The 21677-nt window shown below is 33.6% G+C and overlaps 2 long non-coding RNA genes across 2 annotated transcripts; both read left to right on the top strand.

The window, feature by feature from the left end:
* Nucleotides 1-353: 353 nt before the first annotated feature.
* Nucleotides 354-1936, top strand: LOC141696275 (uncharacterized). The gene is made up of 3 exons (XR_012564452.1): nt 354-830; nt 952-1029; nt 1891-1936. It is a non-coding gene; the product is annotated as an uncharacterized LOC141696275 (long non-coding RNA).
* A 7878-nt stretch (nt 1937-9814) lies between these two features.
* LOC141695062 (uncharacterized) lies at nt 9815-13662 on the top strand. The gene is made up of 4 exons (XR_012564262.1): nt 9815-10398; nt 10520-10597; nt 11459-11502; nt 13303-13662. It is a non-coding gene; the product is annotated as an uncharacterized LOC141695062 (long non-coding RNA).
* The last annotated feature ends 8015 nt before the right edge of the window (nt 13663-21677 follow it).

Genomic DNA, 21677 nt, shown 5'->3' with positions numbered 1-21677 from the left:
TTGACGCTGTATTACTGTAAGAACCCTGATTTTTGTAATATTTTAAAACTTCTGTGAATAGTAACTTGAGCTAATTAAGTAATACGTATGGGGATCATCATTAAATGAATAGTGGAATTTTGAGAATCCGAGATCATATTCTTGTTTATCGAGGAAAATAAGTGAATGTAAAAGCCGACGGAATTCGAAGATTCACAATTATACTACGTGTTTTCGTATCCGTAAAGAATGGCGTAGAACCGGGAATACTACGTGAAATAAATAATATATCAAGGTATTTCTATGATCAAGAGAAGGAATGGAATTGGTTATAGGATTATAAGCGATAAAAGAAATCGCTACGAAACAAGTCGTTATACGTGGAAACTATCGGAATGGAACGACGATTGCGTTTACGATAAATAAACGAATGAGAAATTAAATCCCATGCAAGTTGGCCATGCATAACCAAGTCCTAACTAGTAGTTAGGAGTGTAACTAGATGATTAGAAGCTAACTAGAATAGTTAGTGTAATAGTGTTGAATAGTGATGGGAGACAAACAAGTACACAAGCCATACTTCTCCCTTTTCTCACTTCACCACACAATCAAACCAACCCATACCTTTGCCAAATTATTGTCAAATATGCTGCATACATCCCATATATTCATTATACACTCCCACACTTTAGCCACAAAAGAAAACAACCCCTTTTCCCTCACTTAAAGCTCTCCCATTTTTCATTCCAGCAGTTCGGATTTTCTGAGCAAGGGAGAAAGAAAAATTCATAACTCAAAATATACTCATTCAAATATCATGAAATTTTTACCATCGCTTTTCTATATCATGGGTAAGCTTCGTACCAAATTTCAGCCTCAAATTATTTTTTTTCAATTTTATAAAAATGTTTGAATGAGGTGCTGAAAGGTAACTCCGAAATTTTAACTTGTTTCTTTGTTTTGTTTCTTAAGGATCTAGCCCTTCTAAGTGTTTTCTAAGCAAACCAAGCCTCAATCATCCTAGCACTAACCTTCCTAGTATCCAAGAAGGTATAACTTTCAACCTTTTAAGGTTTTATGGTTGAATTTAAGAGTTATGTTTGTTGTAGTGTTAAGATCCAAAGGATTGTGTTTGTTTGAGTTTGTATTGATTATGTTCTTGCTAAAGACTTGAGATGTTGAGTTGTAATCCATGTATGTGGTACTATATAGAGCATATAAGGTTCATATGGGTGGATCTTGAGAAGTACTTGTGTTTATGATGGTTATAGGTAGTGATTGTGTTAAGATCAAGTAGTAGAAATTGAGTTTGGGCATTCTTGCACTTGATCTGTTTTCTTCAGGACATTCGGCCATGAAAATTGTTAAAATTTGAAAACCACTGGCCATGACTAGATAGATATTGTTTTATAGTTTCTATGCATGTGTAGATCATCATGAGGAGATTTACGGTTTAGGCGTTATGGTCGTTTTAGTGTAAAACATTTCTGCGATTAGCCAACTGCACTTAAGTCCACTTGCATGGTGATTTTGAAGGACTTAAAATAATTTCGAGATTCTGGAAAAATTATAAAAAATGGATATGAGAGTAGAGAAGAATGTCCAAAAATAATTTTGAGAAAATATTAATTTTTCGATTTTATAAAAATGTTTTGGTAAAGAGAGCGTAAGCGAGAAACGCATAAAAACCTAGTTTTGACGCGCGTTTTCTCACGTTCGAGCTTAAAACTCGAAATGGACTTTCTAAAACGAACGATCGATTTCAAAACTCGACCATGTTATAAAGTGAGAATATAAGTGTTGAGAATATGACGATCGGAGATTCGTTATACTTGAGTAGTTGCGAAAGTTGCTTAATAAAAGCGAGACGTTAATCGCGTACTAACTTAGACCATTGGTTCTTGTTTATAGATCCCAACCAAACACCAGAGACCATACCACTTCGATTACTCGAGGCAAGTTTTCGAAACCCTATCTCATACTATCCATGCTATATATATACTGTTGTGATATTGATGTCATGATTTACAGTTCAAGTATATATGCTTGTCTATGATATCAATGCATACGAATTATGCGATTGTTTACGAAAACAAATTTCGTTTTACACGAGTATGAGAAATTGAAACGTATTTCAAATATAATATAGGATAATGGGAGTCGGAAATATTTTAATAACGATTTAATTCCGGAGAGAGCCGAACGCGAAAGATTTCTATTTCGATAAACAAAGTACGTTCGCGTAATATATATATATCAAGCGAACGATTGAGATTTTGACTTAAACTTCGAGAAATATTGGTTTATTCATTTAAGGGACACCCTTACTTGATTGATTATTTTATAAAGCGATACTTAAGGGATTATTAAATATAAAGAAAGTATTTAAAAATATACTGAATAGTTTATAAATCATTTCACGTTATTTAATAAAGATTTAACTATTCAAAGAGCAATTATAGGATACCAAATCCTGTTTTGATTATTTGATTAAGGTGTCTCCATTCGTTGGACCTTATTCAGAAATATTTTGTATTTAAGGTTTTTTTTATTAATTCATTGAACCTTAATTAGAAATACTTTGTACTTAAGATTTTATCAATTCATTGAACCTTATACAGATATATTTTATTTATAAGATTTTATCAATTCATTGAATCCCTATTAGATTATTATGAGACCTTAGATATTTAATATCTTTGGACTTCTAAAAACTTATTTAAAAATAGACATAGTTCCCAAGGGTACTTTCTAAATTATTCAAAACTCTTGAAAGAGATTAATCATTTGAAACCTATCAAAACCTTAGGGAACTTAGTCTAGAAGCATAAGAGTTTTGCTTCCTCGTTCAATAAAGAACAAGTGAGTAATATATGTGTCACCCTACTACAGATAGGGATTTGAAAATGATTTTAAATTCAAAACTCCGACAACTCCAAAAGATCAATTCAGTTAAAAGTGATGAATAAAACATCTTATTTACAGGTCAACTTTTAACGACCTATTTCTTCGAAAAAGGATTTTGAGCAAAAGATATAACTGTTTTGGGACTGGAATGTGGCCTGCCCGGCACGGAGTGGTATCGGGCAGTGACCAGGCGCGGAGTGGCGCATTATGCAAGCGCGGAGTGGCGCATTGTACGGTTATATGGTCTATGTGACCATTGACTTTCGGACTTGCACGGCAATGGGCAACCACCGTGTAGTGTCTTGATGAGCCCAAAGGCGGCTAGGTTTGTATTCCTTCTACTAGTAGAGAAAATTTCGTATTTGGCTGATCACCGATACGTGGTTTATTCCAGTATAGTCCCTTTCTTCCATTTTGGAAAAACTGTTGTGAAATATACAACAGAGAGCCGATAAGGCTGAGTTTTAAATAAGGATGTTGATGATTATATATCAAATCCATTTGAGAAATCTGCCGATAAGGCTGAGTTTTAAATTGGGATGTTGACGAATATATATCACACCCATATGAGAATCTTGGTTCGAGTAACATCTTGAGATTTTGAAATAAAATGAGTACGAGTATAAAATGATTTTGAGAAGGAGATGAATACAAGTATTCAGTGGATATACTATTGTAGTTGATTTTGAGAATTTTATAAATTTGATAAGCATATAAACTTTCAGAACGCTTTGGAGATACAAAGTATAATTATTGGTTTTATTTATCCTTACATACTTAATTATGGGGATATATACCTTGCTGAGCTTTAATGCTCACCCTTGCTTTTATATATCATATCACAACAGACTACCAGCATGGATCAGACCAGGACTGTTGTCCTTAGGCGGGTAAGGAACGCTCGTGAGTTCCGTAGGCTTTTTGTGCGCCAGCCCCGTCAGGTAGATAAGTGGAAATGATTTATTTAATAATGTTTCCAAGCATATAACCTGTGTGTGTGTGAGTCTGAATAAAAGGTCGAGTAATATTGTGAAAAGAGAATTATTTAATTAATAAGTGATCGTAACAACCCGAATTCACGACCTTGGATTTGGGGGTGTTACAGAAATGGTATCAGAGCCAAAGGTTATAAGTTTTGGAAGCAGTAAGAGTAAAATGGGTAGACTGGGGATCTAAAAGTTAACAAGAACTCTCATCGAGTTCGTAGTCGGATTACTATGGAGTAGTCACGACGGTAGTACCCAAGGGGACCTTAGCCTTAAGAGTTGAGGCATTGGTTGAGTTATTAACAGTCGATTGAAAAGCCAACATTAAGGGAAGAGAATGAGTTGTAGCACTCAGAGAAAAGATTGCTAAGAGTTATATGCGAAAGAGAGTCCATTGGTTGAGCCAATAGAGTTTGTTGATGGACTACCAGGAGTTATGTTGAAGTGTTTATGTGAAGTGTTATACGGAAATTGATGGAATCGTTTAAGATCGACATAATGAGGAAAGGAGAAAATTGTACATGATTTTTTTTATAATGTTGATATAGAAGTGGAGGTAAGTCTCCGGAGAAAGCGGGATGAAGACGATACCCCAATACCATAGGTTGATTGGAAAACCCGAGTCTTGCCACTCATAGCTCTTTATAGAGTGTCCTTGAGGAGACATATTAGGCAAGAATCAAGATGCTTAATTCTTTTACTATTAAGGTTATTACGTTACCTGAATTGGTTGAAAGTATTGTTCCGATAATAAGGGTTCAATACATGATGAACAGCGATTCTACCAAGAAGGGTATTCGCTATATCATTGAGGAATCTATGTCCTATAAGGAAGATTTTAGCGTGTCCCAAGATGAGAATGCTATGCGATAATACGAAATCATTTCGTCCGTTAAGCCATTATGGTTCGACACGGAAAGCGAGAATCGACAGAATAATTTCTGAAAAGTTTCATGCTCCTGCAATCAACGCAGCAAGCTCCGAACTACTGGAGGAGAAGACCAATAAGTCTGACGCAGAATTCCAAGAGTGGGATGTCACTAGGAGCTACGTGTATATTCTCGGCAGGATGTCGTCTTTTGTTAACGCATCAAATCAGGTGCGTGGGCACAATGTTGCGAGTAACTAAAGAGGAATGAAGAATGTATTTGTGACAAAGTGAGTTATTAAGCGACTTTAACATAATGAGTAGAGACGCGAATAATGTTATATTGGTGATCTTTTATAATAGCATAACGATGCCACCCCGACATATTGGGAAACTAGAGCAAACCCTGCTGAATTGGTAAACCAAAATAACCAAGAACACGAGGAAGTCGAATATAATGAATTCGGCTTAGAGGATTACAATGAAGAAAAAAACTATGGATACTAACGAGGGGGAAGGCCAGAGAGGAAACCCCATGGACCAAATTATGAATCTTCTTCGAGAGAATTTAAATTGTCACCCTCAACCCAGGTGGATCATGTTCCAGTTACTAATGTCTTTAAGGCCTTTAAGTGGTTAAAACCCCCAGAAATTTCAAGGGACTGCTAACCTATTAAGTCCAGAGCTTGGCTGAAAGAAATGGAAAAGAGCTTTGAGATAGTGCCCATAGAAGGGACGCAAAAGACTGTGTTCACCAGTTATGTGTTAAAAGGAGAAGCAAATTATTAGTGGGAACCTAAAGGAACCCTGGAGACTGATGTGATTATCACATGGGGAAAAGTATTTCCCAGGTTTATGGAGGCTCAGATGGAGTTGAAGTTTCTAGAGATTAAGTAAGATAAGATGTCAGTGGCTGTGTACAAAGCCAAATTTATTGAACTGTCGAGATTCGTGCCGGAGTTTGTGAACACGAAAGAGAAAAAGGCGAGGAGATTTCAGCAAGGGCTGAAACAATGGATTCAGGATCGAGTGTCATTACTTGAGATAACAGACTATGTGCAAAAAGGCCTCGATTGTAGAGGCAGAGAGTGAGCAAAGTCAAAAAGAGGAAGAGAGCAAGAAGAGGAGTTCGGAAGCCAATGCGGCAGAGTGATAAACAGAAGTTTCCGATTAGGACTGAGAGGGGAGTGGTGTCCCAACCCGCAGTGGGTACCAGGTTCGCCACTACCGTAGCTGGCGGAAATAGCTTTAGCGAACCGGTAAGCAAGAGTATCGCCCAGGGAGGTGGTCAATATAAGACTACGTTTCATAACCAGTTTCGGTCACCCCTACCGGATCATAAGTCATGTGGGGAGAAACATCCCGGGGTATGTAATTGGGAAAATAGCTACTAAGGTGCTTTAATTGCAACCAACTAGGACATTATTCTAGCAACTGCCCCAACCCAGCTAGGGCGTGATAGCAGGTAACCTTTTACTCAATTTGGTTACTGCAAATATTCTGTTTAATTCTGAAGCAACTAAGTATTTTATATTGCGAGATTTTTGGCCAAGTTAAAACTTAATGTGATTCCAACGCGAGAATTATTGCGAATAGAAATAGTGAATCGAGAGGTTGTTCCAATTAATGAGATTCATCTAATCTGCAAGTGGGAACTAGGAGGGAAGGACTTTAAGTTGGACTTAATTCCTTTCAGGCTGAGAGAATTTGGTGTGGTCTTAAAAATGGATTGGTTGTCGAGCAATGGTGCTCAGATTGATTATAAAGGAAAGAAAGTTAAAATCTGAATGCCTAACGGCAAGAAAATTATGATTAAGGGTCAGCGTCAGACCCAGAAATTTTTTAATATTGCTCAAGCAAAGAAATTATTAAGGAAAGATAGCAAAGCGTATTTAGCATACGTGGCGGGTACCAAGAGAGAAGCCCCGATGTATGTGACATACCAGTTGTTCACGAGTTTGAGGATGTGTTTTCTAAAGACCTTTCAGGATTATCACCTGACCGAGAGATAGAGTTCGCTATCGAATTAGCATCAGGAACGACATCAGTTTCAAAAAGCCCCATATAGGCTAGCCCCGGTTGAAATGAAAGAATTGACTTCACAGTTGCAAGAACTGTTGAATAAAGGAATGATGAGACCTAATGTGTCACCATGAGGCACACCAATGTTGTTTGTCAAAAAGAAGGACGGTAGTATGCGATTGTGCACATAGTATAGGGAACTGAATAAGCTGACTATTAAGAACAGATACCCTCTCTCTAGAATTGACGATTCGTTTGACCAACTTGAAGGAGTGGTACACTTTTTGAAAATCGATCTATGAATGGGATATCACCAACTGAAGATTAAAACAGGGGACAAATACCGTATTTCGCACGAGGTATGGACATTATGAGTTCTTGGTGACGTCGTTCGGGCTAAAGAATGCCCCAGTAGCTTTCATGGACTTTGTGAATCGAGTGTTTAAAAAGTATTTGGACGTGTGCGTCATTATTTTTTTATTGATAATATTTTAGTCTATTCTAAAATGGAAGAAGAACATGCGGAATATCTGAGGATAGTGGTAGAAGCATTGAGAAGAGAAAAGTTGTTTGCCAAATTCTCAAGGTACAAATTCTGGAAAAATGAAGTTCAGATCTTAGGACAATTGATGAGCAGTGAAGGAGTGTTAGTTGACCCTACCAATGTTGAGGCAGTATTCCAATGAGAAAGAATAACCACACCTATGGAAGTAGGAACTTTTTGGGAATTAACCAGTTTTATGAGAGGTTCGTACGAGATTTTGCTAAGATATCAGGACCTTTGATTAGGCCTACTTGCAAAACGGAAAAGGTTGTGTGGAATGAAAAATGTGAGGAAAGTTTTCAGGAATTGAAAAGAAGTTTGGTATCAGCCCTCGTGCTGGCATTGCCCGATGGAAAGGGTGATTTTGTGATCTATAGTGATGCATCACATAAAGGATTATGATGCATGCTCATGTGGCATGGGAAAATGGTTGCTTATGCCTCACGGCAGCTGAAGGAATATGAAGTAAGATACCCTACTCATGAATTAGAATTAGCAGTAATAGTTTTGCTTTGAAAAATTGGAGACAATATCCATACAGAGAAAATTGTGAGATCTACACTGACCATAAGAGCCTTAAGTATATATTTACTCAGAAAGAACTCAACAGGAGACAGAGGAGATGGTTAGAGTTAATGAAAGACTATGTCGGTGAGATTTTATATCACCCAGGGAAGGCCAATGTGGTGGCCGATGCCCTTAGTAGTAAAGAGAGACTCAAGATGTTGACAACGCCGGAGGAACTAGTGAGAGAACTCGAGGAGATGGAGATAGAGGTGAAGTCACTGGTAAAGGGACTGATGGACTAATTGAGATCAAATTAGAACTGGAATTGTTAGAAAAGATGGGACATTATCAGGAAGAGAAGACGAATGAAGAGCGAGAATCTTTGACTGAGAAGAAGTCAAATATGAGAAAGATGAGAAGGGAATTATGAGGTATGCGAACCGGATTTGGATTCCGAATGTTCGAGAATTAAAAGATGAAATTTTACGCGAAGGACATAATTCTAGATATTCAATTCATCCTGGAGGTACCAAGATGTACCGAGATCCAAAGGAATATTATTGATGACCCAACATGAAAAGAGACGTGGCCAATTGGGTCAGTAAGTGTTTGACCTGTTAAAGAGTGAAGGTGGAACATCAGCGACCGAGGGGACTCCTACAACCCTTAGGAATTCCGATGTGAAAGTGGGAACAAATAGCCATGGATTCTGTGGTAGGATTTCCCCGAGCTAAGGCTAACCGTGATGCAATATGAGTAATTATATATCGACTGACCAAGTCAGCATACTTTCTTCCAATCAAGAAAACCTACATGATGGATAGATTAGCAGAGCTATACATCAAGGAAATTGTGATAAGACATGGAGTCTCTGTAGCTATCGTATCTGACAGAGATCCCCGATTCAACTCCAGATTTTTTTGAGGAGCTTTCAGGAATGCTTATGAACCAAACTGAATGTGAGTATTGCATACCATCCCCAAACCGATGGACAAAGTGAGTGAATCATTCAGACAATGGAGTACATGTTGAGAAATTTTGTAATTGATTTTTAAGGTTATTGAGATGAACACCTATCTTTGATAGAGTTTGCCTACAATCATAGTTATCATGCGAGTATAGAAATGCCCCCACATGAGGCGCTGTATGGTCGGAGGTGCCATTCACCCTTGTACTGGGATGAAGTTGGTGAAAGAAAGTTACTAGGTCCCGACTTGGTGTAAAGAACGAGGGACATAGTTGAGTTGATCAGAGGATGCTTAGCGGTAGCCCAAGACCGACAACGTAAATATGCCGACTTAGCACGAAAAGACAGAGAGTATGAAGTGGGTGACCAGGTATTTTTGAAAGTGTCACCATGGGAAGGACTGATGAGATTTGGAAAGAAAGGGAAGTTGAGTTCCCGATATATGGGTCCTTTGAGATTTTGTGACAAATAGAACCGTGGCATACGAATTGGCTTTACCTCCAAACCTTCAACAAGTTCATAGTGTTTTTCATGTGCCAATGTTGAGAAAGTATAATGCGGATACCAAGAATATAGTGAAACATGAGTAAGTACTATATATGTCCTACATTGAGCAACCAGTTGAAATCATTGGTTGAAAAGAGCAAGTACTCAGGGACAAGAGTGTCAAGCTATTCAGAGTCTTATTGAGACATCCCAAGGTCGAGGAGTCGACTTGGGAATTAGAGAGCCACCTGCGAGAAAGGTACCCCCATCTATTTGTGAGTTGATTCCGGGACGGAATCCTTTTAAGGGGGGGAGACTGTAAGAACCCTGATTTTTGTAATATTTTAAAACTTCTGTGAATAGTAACTTGAGCTAATTAAGTAATACGTATGGGGATCATCATTAAATGAATAGTGGAATTTTGAGAATCCGAGATCATATTCTTGTTTATCGAGGAAAATAAGTGAATGTAAAAGCCGACGGAATTCGAAGATTCACAATTATACTACGTGTTTTCGTATCCGTAAAGAATGGCGTAGAACCGGGAATACTACGTGAAATAAATAATATATCAAGGTATTTCTATGATCAAGAGAAGGAATGGAATTGGTTATAGGATTATAAGCGATAAAAGAAATCGCTACGAAACAAGTCGTTATACGTGGAAACTATCGGAATGGAACGACGATTGCGTTTACGATAAATAAACGAATGAGAAATTAAATCCCATGCAAGTTGGCCATGCATAACCAAGTCCTAACTAGTAGTTAGGAGTGTAACTAGATGATTAGAAGCTAACTAGAATAGTTAGTGTAATAGTGTTGAATAGTGATGGGAGACAAACAAGTACACAAGCCATACTTCTCCCTTTTCTCACTTCACCACACAATCAAACCAACCCATACCTTTGCCAAATTATTGTCAAATATGCTGCATACATCCCATATATTCATTATACACTCCCACACTTTAGCCACAAAAGAAAACAACCCCTTTTCCCTCACTTAAAGCTCTCCCATTTTTCATTCCAGCAGTTCGGATTTTCTGAGCAAGGGAGAAAGAAAAATTCATAACTCAAAATATACTCATTCAAATATCATGAAATTTTTACCATCGCTTTTCTATATCATGGGTAAGCTTCGTACCAAATTTCAGCCTCAAATTATTTTTTTTCAATTTTATAAAAATGTTTGAATGAGGTGCTGAAAGGTAACTCCGAAATTTTAACTTGTTTCTTTGTTTTGTTTCTTAAGGATCTAGCCCTTCTAAGTGTTTTCTAAGCAAACCAAGCCTCAATCATCCTAGCACTAACCTTCCTAGTATCCAAGAAGGTATAACTTTCAACCTTTTAAGGTTTTATGGTTGAATTTAAGAGTTATGTTTGTTGTAGTGTTAAGATCCAAAGGATTGTGTTTGTTTGAGTTTGTATTGATTATGTTCTTGCTAAAGACTTGAGATGTTGAGTTGTAATCCATGTATGTGGTACTATATAGAGCATATAAGGTTCATATGGGTGGATCTTGAGAAGTACTTGTGTTTATGATGGTTATAGGTAGTGATTGTGTTAAGATCAAGTAGTAGAAATTGAGTTTGGGCATTCTTGCACTTGATCTGTTTTCTTCAGGACATTCGGCCATGAAAATTGTTAAAATTTGAAAACCACTGGCCATGACTAGATAGATATTGTTTTATAGTTTCTATGCATGTGTAGATCATCATGAGGAGATTTACGGTTTAGGCGTTATGGTCGTTTTAGTGTAAAACATTTCTGCGATTAGCCAACTGCACTTAAGTCCACTTGCATGGTGATTTTGAAGGACTTAAAATAATTTCGAGATTCTGGAAAAATTATAAAAAATGGATATGAGAGTAGAGAAGAATGTCCAAAAATAATTTTGAGAAAATATTAATTTTTCGATTTTATAAAAATGTTTTGGTAAAGAGAGCGTAAGCGAGAAACGCATAAAAACCTAGTTTTGACGCGCGTTTTCTCACGTTCGAGCTTAAAACTCGAAATGGACTTTCTAAAACGAACGATCGATTTCAAAACTCGACCATGTTATAAAGTGAGAATATAAGTGTTGAGAATATGACGATCGGAGATTCGTTATACTTGAGTAGTTGCGAAAGTTGCTTAATAAAAGCGAGACGTTAATCGCGTACTAACTTAGACCATTGGTTCTTGTTTATAGATCCCAACCAAACACCAGAGACCATACCACTTCGATTACTCGAGGCAAGTTTTCGAAACCCTATCTCATACTATCCATGCTATATATATACTGTTGTGATATTGATGTCATGATTTACAGTTCAAGTATATATGCTTGTCTATGATATCAATGCATACGAATTATGCGATTGTTTACGAAAACAAATTTCGTTTTACACGAGTATGAGAAATTGAAACGTATTTCAAATATAATATAGGATAATGGGAGTCGGAAATATTTTAATAACGATTTAATTCCGGAGAGAGCCGAACGCGAAAGATTTCTATTTCGATAAACAAAGTACGTTCGCGTAATATATATATATCAAGCGAACGATTGAGATTTTGACTTAAACTTCGAGAAATATTGGTTTATTCATTTAAGGGACACCCTTACTTGATTGATTATTTTATAAAGCGATACTTAAGGGATTATTAAATATAAAGAAAGTATTTAAAAATATACTGAATAGTTTATAAATCATTTCACGTTATTTAATAAAGATTTAACTATTCAAAGAGCAATTATAGGATACCAAATCCTGTTTTGATTATTTGATTAAGGTGTCTCCATTCGTTGGACCTTATTCAGAAATATTTTGTATTTAAGGTTTTTTTTATTAATTCATTGAACCTTAATTAGAAATACTTTGTACTTAAGATTTTATCAATTCATTGAACCTTATACAGATATATTTTATTTATAAGATTTTATCAATTCATTGAATCCCTATTAGATTATTATGAGACCTTAGATATTTAATATCTTTGGACTTCTAAAAACTTATTTAAAAATAGACATAGTTCCCAAGGGTACTTTCTAAATTATTCAAAACTCTTGAAAGAGATTAATCATTTGAAACCTATCAAAACCTTAGGGAACTTAGTCTAGAAGCATAAGAGTTTTGCTTCCTCGTTCAATAAAGAACAAGTGAGTAATATATGTGTCACCCTACTACAGATAGGGATTTGAAAATGATTTTAAATTCAAAACTCCGACAACTCCAAAAGATCAATTCAGTTAAAAGTGATGAATAAAACATCTTATTTACAGGTCAACTTTTAACGACCTATTTCTTCGAAAAAGGATTTTGAGCAAAAGATATAACTGTTTTGGGACTGGAATGTGGCCTGCCCGGCACGGAGTGGTATCGGGCAGTGACCAGGCGCGGAGTGGCGCATTATGCAAGCGCGGAGTGGCGCATTGTACGGTTATATGGTCTATGTGACCATTGACTTTCGGACTTGCACGGCAATGGGCAACCACCGTGTAGTGTCTTGATGAGCCCAAAGGCGGCTAGGTTTGTATTCCTTCTACTAGTAGAGAAAATTTCGTATTTGGCTGATCACCGATACGTGGTTTATTCCAGTATAGTCCCTTTCTTCCATTTTGGAAAAACTGTTGTGAAATATACAACAGAGAGCCGATAAGGCTGAGTTTTAAATAAGGATGTTGATGATTATATATCAAATCCATTTGAGAAATCTGCCGATAAGGCTGAGTTTTAAATTGGGATGTTGACGAATATATATCACACCCATATGAGAATCTTGGTTCGAGTAACATCTTGAGATTTTGAAATAAAATGAGTACGAGTATAAAATGATTTTGAGAAGGAGATGAATACAAGTATTCAGTGGATATACTATTGTAGTTGATTTTGAGAATTTTATAAATTTGATAAGCATATAAACTTTCAGAACGCTTTGGAGATACAAAGTATAATTATTGGTTTTATTTATCCTTACATACTTAATTATGGGGATATATACCTTGCTGAGCTTTAATGCTCACCCTTGCTTTTATATATCATATCACAACAGACTACCAGCATGGATCAGACCAGGACTGTTGTCCTTAGGCGGGTAAGGAACGCTCGTGAGTTCCGTAGGCTTTTTGTGCGCCAGCCCCGTCAGGTAGATAAGTGGAAATGATTTATTTAATAATGTTTCCAAGCATATAACCTGTGTGTGTGTGAGTCTGAATAAAAGGTCGAGTAATATTGTGAAAAGAGAATTATTTAATTAATAAGTGATCGTAACAACCCGAATTCACGACCTTGGATTTGGGGGTGTTACAATTACTATCAAAATTACATTATTTCTTAAGTCAACTCCAGTTCATTTATATTATCTCTTACATTAAATATTTAAAAAAATATATAATATTTTTACTTTCCAAAAATAAAGAGCTTATTTAGATATAATAAAATATGGTGAAAATAAATTTATTTTTATTAATAAAGACAAATGTCTAGTAGAAATTACGAATTACACCAAATTTGATATAGAAATTACACAAAATGTATTTACTATATTTTACATTAAATATCTAAATAGAGATTTGATATAATTATTTTTCCAAAAGGAAATTCCTTATTTTCATATAATAAGTTATAAATAAAATATGTGGGAATAAATTTTGACACTACTATAATGTTATAATGGAGTAGGTTTTACCCTAAATATAACTTACAATATGCTAAGGTTTTAGTGTTGAGTGGAGTTTATAAAGAGTTTATTATGATTTTAATGAATACCTAGTTAATCTTAATTACTACAACATATTTGCAATCATACAACATAATTTTTTCATATGACTACAATAGATATATCTTAACATCTGTATGGTTGGATCATTGAGAAAATCATTTAAAAAATTAATCTTGTAAATACGGAACGAGTCTCGTTGTCGGGAGTTTTACTGGATTTTTCTAATCCTGACATGCAAGATTAATTTCAAATGTGTTAATAATTTTTTCATATGACTAAAATCGATATACCTTAACATCCGTACGGTTGGATCGTCGAAAAAATCATTTCAAAAATTAATCTTGTAAATCGGGAACGAGTCTCGTTGTTAGGAGGGGTACTTTTACTGGATTTTTCTAATCCAGATATGTAAGATGAATTTCAATTTTTTTAATATTTTTTTATATGGCTACAATAGACATATCTTAATATCCGCACGGTTGAATCGTCGAAAAATTTATTTTAAAAATTAATCTTGTAAATCAGGAACGAGTCTCGTTGTCAGAAGTAATACTTTTACTCGATTTTTCTAATCCTGACATGTAAGATGAATTTCAAAATTTTTAATAATTTTTTCATATGGCTATAATAGATATATAATAACATTCGTACGGTTGGATCGTCGAACAAATTATTTTAAAAATAATCTTGTAAATCGGGAACGAGTCTCGTTGTCGGGAGGGGTACTTTTACTGGATTTTTCTAATCCTGACATACAAGATGAATTTCAATTTTTTTAATAATTTTTTCATATGACTAAAATTGATAGATCTTAACATCCGTATAGTTGGATCATCGAAAAAAACATTTTAAAAATTAATCTTGTAAATCAGGAACAAGTTTCGTTGTCGGAAGTGGTACTTTTACTCGATTTTTCTAATCTTGACATGCAAGATTAATATCAATTTTTTAATAATTTTTTCATTTGACTACAATAGATATATCTTAACATCCGTACGGTTGGATCGTCGAAAAAATCATTAAAAAAATTAAACTTGTAAATAGGGAACGAGTCTCGTTGTCGGGAGCTTTTACTGGATTTTTCTAATCCTGACATGCAAGATGAATTTCAAATGTGTTAATAATTTTTCATATGACTAAAATTGATATATCTTAACATCCGTACGGTTGGATCGTCGATAAAATTATTTTAAAAATTAATCTGGTAAATCGGGTAAGAGTCTCGTTGTCGGGAGAGATACTTTTACTAGATTTTTCCAATCCTGACATGCAAAATGAATTTCAAATTTTTTAATAATTTTTTCATATGACTAAAATTGTTATATCTTAACATCCGTACGGTTGGATCGTCAAAAAAATCATTTTATAAATTAATCTTGTAAATCATGAATGAGTCTCGTTGTCGGAAGTGGTACTTTAACTCGATTTTTCGAATCCTGACATGCAAGATGAATATCAATTTTTTTAATAATTTTTTCATTTGACTACAATAGATATATCTTAACATCCTTACGGTTGGATCATCGAAAAAATCATTAAAAAATTAATCTTGTAAATAGGGAACGAGTCTCATTGTCGGGAGCCTTTACTGGATTTTTCTAATCCTGACATGCAAGATGAATTTCAAATGTATTAATAATTTTTCATATGACTAAAATTGATATACCTTAACATCCGTATAGTTGGATCGTCGAAAAAATTATTTTAAAAATTAATCTTGTAAATCGGGTACGAGTCTCGTTGTCGGGAGAAGTACTTTTACTGGATTTTTCTAATCCTGACATGCAAGATGGTTTTCAATTTTGTTAAAAAAAATTTCTTATGAATAAAATTGATATATCTTAGCATCCGTATAGTTGGATCGTCGAAAAAATTATTTTTGAAATTAATCTTGTAAATCGGGTACGAGTCTCGTTGTCGGGAGAGGTACTTTTACTCGATTTTTCTAATCCTGACATGCAAGATGAATTTCAAATTTTTTAATAATTTTTTCATATGACTAAAATTGATATATCTTAACTTCCGTATGGTTGGATCGTCGAAAAAATCATTTTAAAAATTAATCTTGTAAATCAGGAATGAGTCTCGTTGTCGGAAGTGGTACTTTTACTCGATTTTTCGAATCCTGACATGCAAGAAGAATATCAAATTTTTTAATAATTTTTTCATTTGACTACAATAGATATATCTTAACATCCGTATGGTTGGATCTTCAAAAAAATTATTAAAAAATTAATCTTGTAAATAGGGAACGAGTCTCGTTGTCGGGAGCTTTTATTGGATTTTTCTAATCCTGACATGCAAGATGAATTTCAAATGTGTTAATAATTTTTCATGTGACTAAAATTGATATATCTTAACATCCATATGGTTGGATCGTCGAAAAAATTATTTTAAAAATTAATCTTGTAAATCGGGTACGAGTCTCGTTGTAGGGAGGGGTACTTTTACTGGATTTTTCTAATCCTGACATGCAAGATGGATTTCAATTTTGTTAATAATTTTTTCATATGACTAAAATTGATATATCTTAACATCCGTACGGTTGGATCATCGAAAAAAAGCATTTTAAAAATTAATCTTGTAAATCAGGAACGAGTCTTGTTGTGGGAAGTGGTACTTTTACTCGATTTTTCTAATCCTAACATGCAAGATGAATATCAAATTATTTTAATAATTTTTTCATTTGACTATAATAGATCTATATTAACATCTGTACAGTTGGATCATCGAAAAAATTATTAAAAAAATTAATCTTGTAAATAGGGAACGAGTCTCGTTGTCGGGAGCTTTAACTGGATTTTTCTATTCCTGACATGCAAGATGAATTTAAAATGTGTTAACAATTTTTCATATGACTAAAATTGATATATCTTAACATGCGTACGGTTGGATCGTCGAAAAAATCATTTTAAAAATCAACCTTGTAAAACTGGAATGAGTCTCGTTGTCGAAAGTGGTACTTTTACTCGATTTTTCGAATCCTAACATGCAAGCCGAATTTCAAAAATTTTAATAATTTTTTCATGTGATTATAATAGATATATCATAACATCCGTACGGTTGGATCATCGAAAAAATTATTTTAAAAATATTCTTGTAAATCGAGAACGAGTCTTGTTGTTAGGAGGGGTACATTTACTGGATTTTTCTAATCCTGACATGCAAGATGAATTTCAAATTTTTCAATAATTTTTTCATATGACTAAAATTGATATATCTTAACATCCGTACGGTTGGATCATTGAAAAAAGCAGTTTAAAAATTAATCTTGTAAATCAGGAACGAATCTTGTTATCTGAAGTGGTACTTTTACTCGATTTTTCTAATCCTGACATGCAAGATGAATATCAAATTTTTTTATAATTTTTTCATTTGACTACACTAGATATATCTTAACATCCGTACGGTTGGATCGTCGAAAAAATCATTAAAAAAATTAATCTTGTAAATAGGGAACGAGTCTCATTGTCGGGAGCTTTTACTGGATTTTTCTAATCCTGACATGCAAGATGAATTTCAAATTTGTTAGTAATTTTTCATTTGAGTAAATTAATATATCTTAACATCCGTATGGGTGGATCGTCGAAAAAATTATTTTATAAATTAATTTTGTAAATCGGGTTCGAGTCTCGTTGTCGAGAGGGGTACTTTTACTGTATTTTTCTAATATGACTTGCAAGATGGATTTCAATTTTGTTAATAATTTTTTCATATGACTAAAATTAATATATCTTAACATCCGTACGGTTGGATCATCGAAAAAAGCATTTTAAAAATTAATCTTGTAAAGCAGGAACGAGTCTCCTTGTCGGAAGTGGTACTTTTACTCGATTTGTCTAATCCTGACATGCAAGATGAATATCAAATTTTTTAATAATTTTTTCATTTGACTAGAATAGATATATATTAACATCCGTACGGTTGGATCATCGAAAAATCATTAAAAAAATTAATCTTGTAAATAGGGAACGAGTCTCGTTGTTGGGAGCTTTAACTGGATTTTTCTATTCCTGACATGCAAGATGAATTTCAAATGTGTTAATAATTTTTCATATGACTAAAATTGATATATATTAACATCCGTACGGTTGGATCGTCAAAAAAATCATTTGAAAAGTCAATCTTGTAAATCAGGAATGAGCCTCGTTGTCGGAAGTGATACTTTTACTCGATTTTTTGAATCCGGACATGCAAGATGAATTTCAAAAATTTTCATATTTTTTTCATATGACTATAATAGATATATCATAACATCCGTACGGTTGGATAATCTAAAAACTTATTTTAAAAATAATCTTGTAAATCGGGAACGAGTCTCGTTGTCTTAAGTGGTACTTTTACTCGATTTTTCTAATCCTGACATGCAATATGAATATCAAATTTTTTAATAATTTTTTCATTTGACTACAATAGATATATATTAACATCCGTACGGTTGGATCGTCGAAAACATCATTAAAAAATTAATCTGGTAAATAGGGAACGAGTCTCTGTGTCGGGAGCCTTTACTGGATTTTTCTAATCCTGACATGCAAGATGAATTTCAAATGTGTTAATAATTTTTCATTTGACTAAAATTGATATATCTTAACATCCGTATGGTTGGATCATCGAAAAAATTATTTTAAAAATTGAACTTGTAAATCGGGTATGAGTCTCGTTGTTGGGAGAAGTACTTTTACTTGATTTTTCTAATCCTGACATGCAAGATGGATTTCAATTTTGCTAATAATTTTTTTATATGACTAAAATTAATATATCTTAGCATCCGTATAGTTGGATCGCCGATAAAATTATTTTAAAAATTAATCTTGTAAATCGGGTACAAGTCTCGTTGTCGGGAGAGGTACTTTTACTGGATTTTTCTAATCCTGACATGCAAGATGAATTTCAAATTTTTTAATAATTTTTTCATATGACTAAAATTGATATATCTTAACATCCGTACGGTTGGATTGTCGAAAAAATAATTTTAAAAATTAATCTTGTAAATCAGAAATGAGTCTCGTTGTCGGAAGTGGTTCTTTTACTCAATTTTTCGAATCCTGACATGCAAGATGAATATCAAATTTTTTAATAATTTTTTCATTTGACTACAATAGATATATCTTAACATCCTTACGGTTGGATCATCGAAAAAATCATTAAAAAATTAATCTTGTAAATAGGGAACGAGTCTCATTGTCGGGAGCCTTTACTGGATTTTTCTAATCCTGACATGCATGATGAATTTCAAATGTATTAATAATTTTTCATATGACTAAAATTGATATACCTTAACATCCGTATGGTTGGATCGTCGAAAAAATTATTTTAAAAATTAATCTTGTAAATCGGGTACGAGTCTCGTTGTCGGGAGAGGTACTTTTACTGGATTTTTCTAATCCTGACATGCAAGATGCTTTTCAATTTTGTTAAAAAAAATCATATGAATAAAATTGATATATCTTAGCATCCGTATAGTTGGATCGTCGAAAAAATTATTTTAGAAATTAATCTTGTAAATCGGGTACGAGTCTCGTTGTCGGGAGAGGTACTTTTACTGGATTTTTCTAATCCTGACATGCAAGATGAATTTCAAATTTTTTAATAATTTTTTCATATGACTAAAATTGATATATCTTAACTTCCATATGGTTGGATCGTCGAAAAAATCATTTTAAAAATTAATCTTGTAAATCAGGAATGAGTCTCGTTGTCGTAAGTGGTACTTTTACTCGATTTTTCGAATCCTGACCTGCAAGAAGAATATCAAATTTTTTTAATAATTTTTTCACTTGACTACAATAGATATATCTTAACATCCGTACGGTTGGATCTTCGAAAAAATCATTAAAAAATTAATCTTGTAAATAGGGAACGAGTCTCGTTGTCGGGAGCTTTTACTGGATTTTTCTAATCCTGACATGCAAGATGAATTTCAAATGTGTTAATAATTTTTCATGTGACTAAAATTGATATATCTTAACATCCATATGGTTGGATCGTCGAAAAAATTATTTTAAAAATTAATCATGTAAATCGGGTACGAGTCTCGTTGTCGGGAGGGGTACTTTTACTGGATTTTTCTAATCCTGACATGCAAGATGGATTTCAATTTTGTTAATAATTTTTTCATATGACTAAAATTGATATATCTTAACATCCGTACAGTTGGATCATCGAAAAAAAGCATTTTAAAAATTAATCTTGTAAATCAGGAACGAGTCTCGTTGTGGGAAGTGGTACTTTTACTCGATTTTTCTAATCCTAACATGCAAGATGAATATCAAATTTTTTAATATTTTTTTCATTTGACTATAATAGATCTAAATTAACATCCGTACGGTTGGATCGTCGAAAAAATCATTACAAAAATTAATCTTGTAAATAGGAAACGAGTCTCGTTGTCGGGAGCTTTAACTGGATTTTTCTATTCCTGACATGCAAGATGAATTTCAAATGTGTTAAAAAAATTTCATATGACTAAAATTGATATATCTTAACATCCGTATGGTTGGATCGTCGAAAAAATCATTTTAAAAATCAACCTTGTAAAACTGGAATGAGTCTCGTTGTCGGAAGTGGTACTTTTACTCGATTTTTCGAATCCTAACATGCAAGATGAATTTCAAAACTTTTAATAATTTTTTCATATGACTATAATAGATATATCATAACATCCGTACGGTTGGATCATCAAAAAAATTATTTTAAAAATAATCTTGTAAATCGAGAACGAGTCTCGTTGTCAGAAGGGGTACATTTACTGGATTTTTCTAATCCTGACATGCAAGATGAATTTCAAATTTTTCAATAATTTTTTCATATGACTAAAATTGATATATCTTAACATCCGTTCGGTTGGATCATCGAAAAAAGCATTTTAAAAATTAATCTTGTAAATCAGGAACGAATCTTGTTATCTGAAGTGGTACTTTTACTCAATTTTTCTAATCCTGACATGCAAGATGAATATAAAATTTTTTAATAATTTTTTCATTTGACTACACTAGATATATCTTAACATCCGTACGGTTGGATCGTCAAAAAAAATCATTAAAAAAATTAATCTTGTAAATAGGGAACGAGTCTCGTTGTCGGGAGCTTTTACTGGATTTTTCTAATCCTGACATGCAAGATGAATTTTAAATGTGTTAGTAATTTTTCATTTGACTAAAATTAATATATCTTAACATCCGTATAGGTGGATCGTCGAAAAAATTATTTTAAAAATTAATTTTGTAAATCGGGTACGAGTCTCGTTGTCGAGAGGGGTACTTTTACTGGATTTTTCTAATCTGACATGCAAGATGGATTTCAATTTTGTTAATAATTTTTTCATATGACTAAAATTAATATATCTTAACATCCGTACGGTTGGATCATCGAAAAAAGCATTTTAAAAATTAATCTTGTAAATTAGGAACGAGTCTCCTTGTCGGAAGTGGTACTTTTACTCGAATTTTCTAATCCTGACATGCAAGATGAATATCAAATTTTTTAATATTTTTTTCATTTGACTAGAATAGATATATATTAACATCTGTACGGTTGGATCGTCGAAAAAATCATTAAAAAAATTAATTTTGTAAATAGGGAATGAGTCTCGTTGTCGGGAGCTTTAACTGGATTTTTCTATTCCTGACATGCAAGATGAATTTCAAATGTATTAATAATTTTTCATATGACTAAAATTGATATATATTAATATCCGTACGGTT

This window comes from Apium graveolens, chromosome 11 (assembly GCF_009905375.1).
Source record: "Apium graveolens cultivar Ventura chromosome 11, ASM990537v1, whole genome shotgun sequence".
Classification (NCBI taxonomy): Eukaryota; Viridiplantae; Streptophyta; class Magnoliopsida; order Apiales; family Apiaceae; genus Apium; species Apium graveolens.
Note: the sequence above shows the minus strand (reverse complement) of the source record. Positions and strands in the feature narration are given on the sequence as shown.